The following is a 9600-nucleotide window of genomic DNA, read 5'->3' on the forward strand; positions in this document are numbered from 1 at the left end:
AGTCAGTTCATTCGCACGTAAATAGACAAAGCGCTCTTTTTTGCTGCTTTCCTGGAAAGTATATGGGAATAACTGTATAATATTTATAATCAAAATACTGTTTTGGCTTTTCTGCATACCATGTCAGCCTTTCTTCTAAAACCCAGATTTGCTGTGTTAAGCCAGCACTATTATGCCAGCACAGTACTGCTGATACGGAAATATACAGACTCTACCTTTCAAACATGTTGACACTTGGAACTCAGGAAAAAACCTTCGGTACAATTCCACACTGCAAGAAAACCTGCTAGATGCAAAATGTACTTTTGTTCTCAACAAAACACTCTTATTCTCCAAGCTAAAAAGCAAGTGAGGTGATATAATCTCAAACCAACCTTGGCCAAATGTTTCTTTCCTGTTCCTATTAGTGTGTTTTGACCAATGGCTGAAGGAAAGCTCTGAGGTCTTTTATTCACTGCATTCATAAGCCTTCCACACCCTGAGCTAATGCACTGCGGTGGACACAGCTTAAGCTGAACAGCTAAAGTGGTCCATGTTGTAATTTTATGGTCCTGACTTTTACACACAACACATAAAAATGATGGCTTCCAGGCACCACTTCTTTATAGTGAGGGACTGCGAGCTGGCAGTAATCTGTTGTAAAAAGGAAAGAGGTAATCCTTTACAGAAAGGAAGCTTCCAGAATACTGAGAATTACTTCTATATTCATACTGAGAAAACTGGTGCAGACCACAAAAAACACACAAGCGACTTGTGGCTCAGTTTCCCAAGGCTAGAGAAAGGAAATAGACAGAGTGCATCTCTCTGACCCCTTTACTACCCCCCTGTGACCCCTGAACAACCCCCATGGGGGATCTTGTCCCTATTCGTAAAACAGACCAGCGGCACACATCCTGGAACTCCTAAATCGAATACCAGCAGCGAGACGTAAGCAAGTTTGACCAACCAGAACACAGGCTGCGCAGTCGTACAGCCAGGATGAAGTCTGTGGGCCACATATGCAGGGCGATCGCACTGCGTAGCTCCACGCTCCCAGACACAGTGAGGCCTGTGTTGGGTTATTGTCATCCCTGCTAAGTCTTTTGACGGAGAGGGCAGCTGGGTCCTGTGCTGTGTGAAACCCAGCCCTCTGTCCCGAGTGTCTGATTCGAGCCCTCATGTTGACATACGGGCCAGGTGCTGCCCCTCTTTCACTCGGATACCATCCCCTCCGCCTCGCCAAAGCTCATTTCTCCGGGGCCCCGTGGAACAGGATCTTCCACACGCCCACGGATGTGACAAGGAGCAGGGCGGCGTCAACAAGACACATCTACCATTTTCTTAAATATCTCGGCAACAATCAGGGACGCATTGCCTGGATTCACACAGGGCCCACAGAGAACAAAACAAAGGGAGAATTCTTCTCCGAGGAGAGCTGCTCTGGGAAATGGTGGGGATGCCAGCGCTGATAAGTAACTGCAGAGTCGGGTTACTTCCAGCTGTCTCCGGCAACGCATGCCTACCAATGTATGTTTCATGTATAATGCAAAATATCTCATGCATGTAAAACTCATAAAATCAGCAGGACGTATTGAATAAGGCCAGTGGCCTCTCGCTCTTGTACGGGGCTTACATCACATTGTAGGACCTCCGAGCCTTTCACAGCCTAGCCTCAGCTGAGCAAACACAAAGTGCGGGAGACGTGTTTCAGCAGAGTGGGTGAGACCAACTGGTTGAAACTTACTGACAGAGCGGGAGCATGTCAAATCGGAGAGGACATTAATGCTGTGACATGAAGTTCCCGTAATAAGGCACAGCAGTTAGTGGAATAAGTCATAGCTGTCTGTAGCTCCCAGAGAAAATCCCACGCTCAAGGCCCGTAATCGGTGACCAGCGTGTCTGGAGCTGGAAAGACCCTGATTGGCTGTCCCTCTGCTTGTCTTCGTGGTTTTATGATTAAGGGCTTAAAGTAAAACACAGCTGGGGTGATACATTCATGCTCCATCAGACTCCATAATTACTATTAATTCGCTTAGCACATGCTATCATGGAAAAAATACTTACAATTCTACATAATTTTACAATTTTGCATACGTATTAGACCTTTATACAAACTGATAACTCTATTAATGCTGCTTAATTTCATAACCTTACTCAAGGAAATTATTAAAACAAAAGAACCATCGGTCCAAGCTAACATGCTTAACCTGCTAACTTCACCTGCTAACCTGTCCAGTACAGTCTGCTAGTCTATCCCAATACATATCATAGTATGTCTATGGGTTTCCCATCCTTCAATTTAATCTTGAAGATGGTTCTTCACTCCCAGTTCAATAACCTGCTTCAGCAAACTGGAGGCAACTTTTGTTGTTGTTATTTTTCCTTGACTCCTCGAACTGTGAGATACAGTTCCTTCTGGTAACATAAGTGAAGGTTCAGTCCTAAGCATGGAACCCCACCCTCGTCCCTTTGTTGCGGTGAGCAGTACCAGGCCTGCACAGAGTGTGTTTTATTTAGGCTACAGCGGAGGTGTTCATGGGATGACCTGGGGGCGGGGAATCGCAGCACCCAGCAGCACCACTCTGGGAGGGGATGGAGGTGAGGTGGGACTCGGGTAACCCATGAGGAGGGGGCAGGAGCGGCCTGTAAGGCAACATGCAGATGATAATGCAAGAAAAGAGCCCCCCCACACACACACAAAAAAGAGGCATTGAGAGGACGGGCAGTGGACATAAATCAGCCGTCATTCGCAGGTAAACTCAGACGCTGTCTTTGTAATGACCCTCATAAATTTGCCAAACACAATAAGCAGCTGACAGTCTGGCTGTCACTCTCATACAGCAGAGGGAGACACAAGGGTTAGCAGCATCAAACAGACTTTTAAAGCCAGGTTGAGTTGCGGCTTTGAATAAGGAAGGCAGGCAAGCACACCTTTTACATAACTCAACTGCAGGGGGGTGGGGTCATTGGGGGATTGGTGTGGGTCACTGGGTATTGTATTATGTTGCCACCCGGGTCTATAATTCCCCAATTATTCCTCTGCTTATTTAAACACATTGATATTAATCTGCTTTTCATAACTAGCGTGGATGTTTTCCGGCTGTTTAAGTCAACAGACATCCCTGGTATTTCTTCTTATTTTTATTTATTTTTGTTCCAGAGAATGGGAATGGATATGACCATGGAACCACACCACAACAAATAAACCACAACAGCAGCAAGTGTGAGTGGATTGGGGGGGGGGGGGGGGGTTCATCCACTGAAATGCCTTAGATTGGAATGTGCAAAAGTGTCATGGTTGAGTTTGAGTGATTTGCTTCCGCTATTGCTTAGGAGATGTAGACCTTGTTACATTACATTACATTATTGGCATTTGGCAGACGCTCTTATCCAGAGCGACATACAACAAAGTGCATACCCATAACCAGGGCTATGGCCAGGGCCTTGTCACCTTGCTATAGCATTTCACTCTAGAATATTGGCCAAGGAGGTAAAATGGGCTGACTAATGGGTCGACTTCTTATGTTCAGTCTTACAAAGACAATGCGTGTGTGTGTGTGTGCATTATGATATGAAAGATTAATTCAATGACATTGAAATGGCCTGATAAGTATAATAAGATGCATTTGTTCCTATAAATGAAGCAGCTGTCTATTAAATTAATCACAGAGAAATTCAACAAACAGTTAATTTCAGGAAGCAACACTGTATCAATGACATTAAAAAAAAATCACTCACTCTGTGCTATGAAAAAGTGTGAAAAACAAGCATGATAGGGAGCTTTGGAACAGTGCATTAGCATCACCTCGATGCAGCCTAGCCCCTCTTCCTGTCCATTTGAGACACGTGAGGATCCTTTCAAGGGGACGCACACTCATGAGGAGGATGCATTTGGAAGGCTTTGAAGTTTTCAAAAATAATACTCCTTAAAAGCATCCTCTGTGTTCCGGGGGGCGCGGACGGGTATTTCAAAAGCATGGCCGCTTGCAAACAAGTGGACAGGGTGCACTGTAAGATCTCAAATGTAAAAAATATATTATTGTAATGGGCACAGAGGACATTTGTCTTTCCAGGCGTAGCATCTCTCTAAAACCCAAAAATGTGATGTAGAGTTCCGTTTCATAATGTCAAGGCAGTGCAGCATTGCTCTATCCTCTCAAATCTTCACAGATACAAAAATAAATACAAGATCATTAAAACGATTTAAACTGGTGAACAGCTGCATCTCAAACTGGGCTATTGTGTGACTGCATGCAATGTGGGTTTATATATATAAAAATTGATATATTGAATTGGACGCAGCTTTTGTGAGCAAAGCAGCAGGTGATATTTTGATTGAACAAAAATAATTCAAGCAGAGCATGAGAGAGCAGAATGGCGACAGCAGCAAACTGTTCCAGGACTGGGCCTTTTATCTGTTTTCCTTTCTTAGGACAGTTTAGAATTTCACTAACACAATTTGGGCAGTTAAAACCATCATCTAATACAGTACACACACAGTCCTGAATGGAATTTACATCCATTCAGTAAAAAAAAAGGATTTACCGTTGAGAAAAGTGGATCTACTGTTACTGCATGTAAAAAACATGTATGGTTGTATGGTGTAGCAGTTGGATATGGAAGTGGTGCCTCAAGTGTTGGTGGAGAGCTCATTAAGCAGATAGATAGGTGGAGACACTGGAGGGGTATTCTCGGCCACCAAATGACTGTGGAAAGCTGTGAACACTGGTGCTCACACTGAACCGTCTCACGGGACTCCCCTCACTTCTCTCTTTCGCACGTGCTGCACAGCTATGCGTTCGTTACCAATGTGTTTGTTACCATGCATTCTTGGTCTTGGCGGTAATGGTCATAAACAGATGAAGCCATTGGGGAAAGACCCAAAAGGTTTCCGGAACAGTCAAACTAAGGGGAGTCCAAAGACAAACTGACAAGCTTGCAGTTTGGTTCCCCACAGCCTTGACGGCTCAGATCATGCACTGCGGGCCCATTTTAATCCTGGTAAAAAAAAAACAGCACAGACTTTTTTTGGCGAAGGGAAGAGAGTTCACACTGACACAAAATGTGAGATGAATCAGCTATATCTCAATCCAGACATTAGACACAGAGACAAGATGGGCATATAGGCAATACCACGCCCAGAGAAGGGCAGGCAGAGCCGCAACAGGACACAAAGAGGGGCTCTATTTACACATACTAAATGATTGTTGGACCCCTGATTTGAACAGCAGAACCAGGCCATGACTGGAAAGATAACATTCATCCTGAAATAAGCGTCACTTTGTTGAGAAAGTCTGATCAAGCACATCTTGGCAAAACATGAAAGAATGACCTTGAAAACTCTAACACAAGGATTCATTGGCACAACACGCGCGCGCACACACACACACACACACGGAAGAATACGTACACGCACACACACACAAGCTTGCACACACACAGACAGACACACGCTTGCATACCCTAGAGTGTAATGAAATAATAGACACAAAGTCACGTATTAGAAGGCAGAGTTTAGAGAGCAACTTCAAAGCAAGGCAAGAGGCAGGGACGGCACCATCAGAATAAATTTGTTGGCCACCAGTCGATCTGCCTCCAGGCTAAGATTGTGGCTGTCTATATCTCCTGACCTCTAGTCAACTCCTGGTTAAAGTAATCCTGCGCTAATAAGAGAAAGAGAGAGAAAGAGAGAGAGAGAGCGAGAGAGAGATGAAATGGAGTCTCCTTTTCTGCTATTTAAACAGTACTGCTCTGTGCTATATTTCCTTGTGTTCCCGGTGTCCAGTTTCATCAAGAACGAATCAGATTTGGGTGATTATTCATTTGGTAAATGATATCGACATCAACTGTCAAGAGGGTTGCATTTGTGGACATGCTGTAACTTCTCTAGTTTCTGTTCTCTAGTTTGAAGTTCATATTTCTCTTTTCAGATGTTAATGCTGTCCTGTCTTAGAAGGTATATGTTGTGCACTGTATAACCACAGGATGTATCCTAGTTCTTAGACCAATGTTTGCGTGAGTTATACGCTGAGGATGGGCCACGTAGCCGTGTGTGACATGACAAATGAGCTGTGTTTTTATTTAATATACAGTTGGATTCTTTTATGTTCAGGTGGAATTGAAATACATTATTACAGTGTACCATAAATTAACAGTGTATGTTCCTGTGCAAACATTGGTAGTTTCTTTTTGTTAACGATACATTGCATACTGGAGAGTGTGGGCTCCAGTCACAATGAAGGTAATTATGTCAGCTGAGACAGTGCAAACATGCGCGCGTGCATTAACACACACACACACACACACACACACACACTTGTTTGCACGCAAACATAATTACATGTAGTATGTTACAGTGTGTACAGTATATTAGCAGACCTACTGTACATCGATGATCCTACTGAATAACTAAATGTATGACTGACAACCAAGCCTTGAAGCTTGTTTAATGGTGTTATAAAGAATTAATTGAGGGTTCTGTGTTTGCTAATCCATGACATTTCACTGTCATATATTTCTGTCTACAAACAGAGCAGACTAAAGGAGATTGAGGGAAAAATGAAAACAACATACTATATGCATAGCATGTACTACAACAAGACATAGCAGGAAAATGAGGAACTAGCATGTGAACTACGGCATATATGCAGTGCCACACGTGGACATGGAGAGCAGTGGCCACAGGCACTTTTCACAAGGCTTAGTGGGAACATGTAGCTGGGCCATGTTTTTTACAGAAAAACACACATGCAGTTTCTGAGACCCATGCGTTTACCCACAAACATGCAGGCACACACACACACACACACACACACACACACATATATACACACAAACACACACACTCACACACCATGGGGGAGTGGGGTTCTAATGAGGCCCTTGGAGACTAGGCTGGATTGTCAGTCAAGCCACAGCTCACTGACACGCGGTCGACAACATCAATAAGAGATTTTTCTCTTTTTTTCCAGAAGGGAGCCTGTCAGATTGCATGAGAGTAGAGAAGGACCGGGGCTCCATGGAGCCTGAGAAAGAGAGATGAGAGCGGGAACGAGAGAGGCAAAGAGAGAGAGAACGAGAGAGAGTTAAAAAGCAAGAGAGCTGGAGTGAAGAGAGATGAAAAAGAGAAAGGGAGCAGGAAAAGCAGGAAGAGATGGTGTGTGTGTGTGTGTGTGTGTGTGTGTGTGTGCGCATGTATGAGGGAGAGCGAGCATACAATTGTATACAATACAAACAAGAGAAGGGGTGGTGGTGTGGAGACAAATAGGAAAACAGAAATAACATTATTCCACCCTTCCCAATGGGGTCTCTGTTGTGCTAACCCAGTATGATCTGCTAGCCATGAATCCATTTCACCATGAGGACGTTTATCACTGCGTGCCTTTCACAGAACAGATTAAAATGCTTTTCAGTTTGGCATAATGGTTTAACTGATCTTTTCAACTGTTTTTTCAACAGTCCCCCACTGTGGCAAGAATGGCCGTACAATCATCAATGAACAAAAATCTGACTTTTTGAGGCAGTTTGCTTTTGTGGTATGCCCTGGCTATCCCTAAAATATCCGGAATTTGTGAAGCTGTTTGAAATTCTCCTACACAAAACGGACCATTATTTTAAAAAGAAAAGAAAAGAAAGTTTCCGTTTAAGAACAAGTTGTGTCCAGAAAAAAAATGATTTGTTTGCCGCTTCGTCATAAAATAATAACGTGTTCCCCTTGTCAGCGAGGCTTTTCACTACAGCAGTTCTGAGAGAGACAGGCAGGAGGTGCCTGGTAAAATATGAAGTAGCGGTGGCAGGAAAGGAGAAGTGGCCCAATGGACAGCAACATAACCTCGTGAACTCTAAGACATGAGGAGAAATCAGCATTCCTCGTCTCCAAATGACTCATGTTCGTTATCGGTTCCTTCTTCTAGATTATTCATAGTGTGATACTCTGAAGAGACGCCTGAATATGGAGTTATAACTCCTACTGCCCTGAATCTGACAGCTTTGCAAGTCTGTTATACACTGCTATACAACACAGTAGATATGATTCAGGTAAGGTAAGAACTCTCACATGAGAATTTCCAGGGATACCGACTTGGAGACCTACTTCTTTCTTTGCTTATCTGCAGCCATTTTTCATGGCAACATTCACTCAGTGAGCACTTTATTAGGTATTTATTAGACTATTGTGCGTGAAAACATAAAAATCCCAGGAGATCAGCAGTTACCGCGGTCAAAATAACTGAGATCACATTTCTTTCCCCATTCTGATGGTTGATGTGAACATTAACTGAAGCTCCTGACCCATATCTGCATGATTTTATGCATTGCACTGCTTATTAGATAATCGCATGAATGAAGTAGGCATACAGTTGTTCCTAATAAAGTGCTCAGTCAGTGTATCATTTCAAATCTAACAAAATGCAACTTATAAAGTCATGATAAAGTTATAAAACTTATATATAACTATATACGGGGGGGGCAAGGCCCTTAACCCCACATTGCTCCTGGGGGGATTATCTCCTGCTCAGTCTAATAAACTGCATGTCGCTTTGGATAAAAGCGTCAGCTAAATAATGGTAATTTTATCTAATATATATTTTCACTGGAGCAAGTGAGGTAAAATAACCTGTGAAAGCAAGAAAACAAGGCCCTACCCTGTTAAGACCACTTAACCAATGCCTACCCTGAGATCTACTTATGTAAATGAGAGATTTCAGTTTTTGATTTTTAATAAATGTGCCAAATTTTTTAAGGGGTCGGAATACTTTCTGTAGCCACTGTATATGTACAAATACCTACAGTGTTTGCCATTGGAACACTGCATATCGTGTGTACGTGTTCAGTGTGAAATTTCTAGGGTTACATTTGCAATAAATGTACAGTACAACAAAATGTGGAAATGGCAGGTGATACAATATATCCTACTAATAGTAATGATTAGAGGGATGGCATCACCCCCACCCCTTCTTCTTCCATCGTTTCCCTGAAATTGGACTGATGTATCAGTGGCAGGTTGTTATGGTGATGTTTCAGCTGGGGGTGGGGGGGTTGGGATATGGCCTAATGAAAAGAGAAGCACTATACTTCTCCCTTAGCCTTTGATCGCGCAAAGAGGTTAACTCTTTACATGCCACCACCACGCCGCCTTCTTCCTCATCTTCAGAAACTCAGTCGGGGAGCTGAAACAGAAAAGAGAGGAAGAGGAAGAGAGGCAAGGCTTGTTTGAAGAAGCCCCGACTGGGCAAGGTCTTTGAAGAAGCTTTCACTCTTTAACCCCCGATGCGTCTCCAGTCCCTACGCTGGTAAGAGGCAACGTTCAGAAGACCCAAATTGCTTTGAAAGGGCCCAGGTCCCAAAGATCTTGAACGAAGGCAAGTCTTCCCTTCACAGCAGACAGCTCACATATTCCTTAAAACCCCTAACAAGACGGATGACGGATTACTGAATTTGATAACACTTGTGTGTAACCCATGTTTAGATACAGTACATGTAGTCATACAGTGATATGAAGATAGTCTTATGTATTTGCTGATGTCTCAGTTGCACAGGGAGGTACAACCAAAACAATGCTGACTGAAACAGAAATAAATCTTGAAACATTTAATCGTTTGAGAGCCATTTTCCAGCATCCAT

The sequence above is a fragment of the Conger conger genome, chromosome 11, assembly GCF_963514075.1.
Source record: "Conger conger chromosome 11, fConCon1.1, whole genome shotgun sequence".
Lineage (NCBI taxonomy): Eukaryota > Metazoa > Chordata > Actinopteri > Anguilliformes > Congridae > Conger > Conger conger.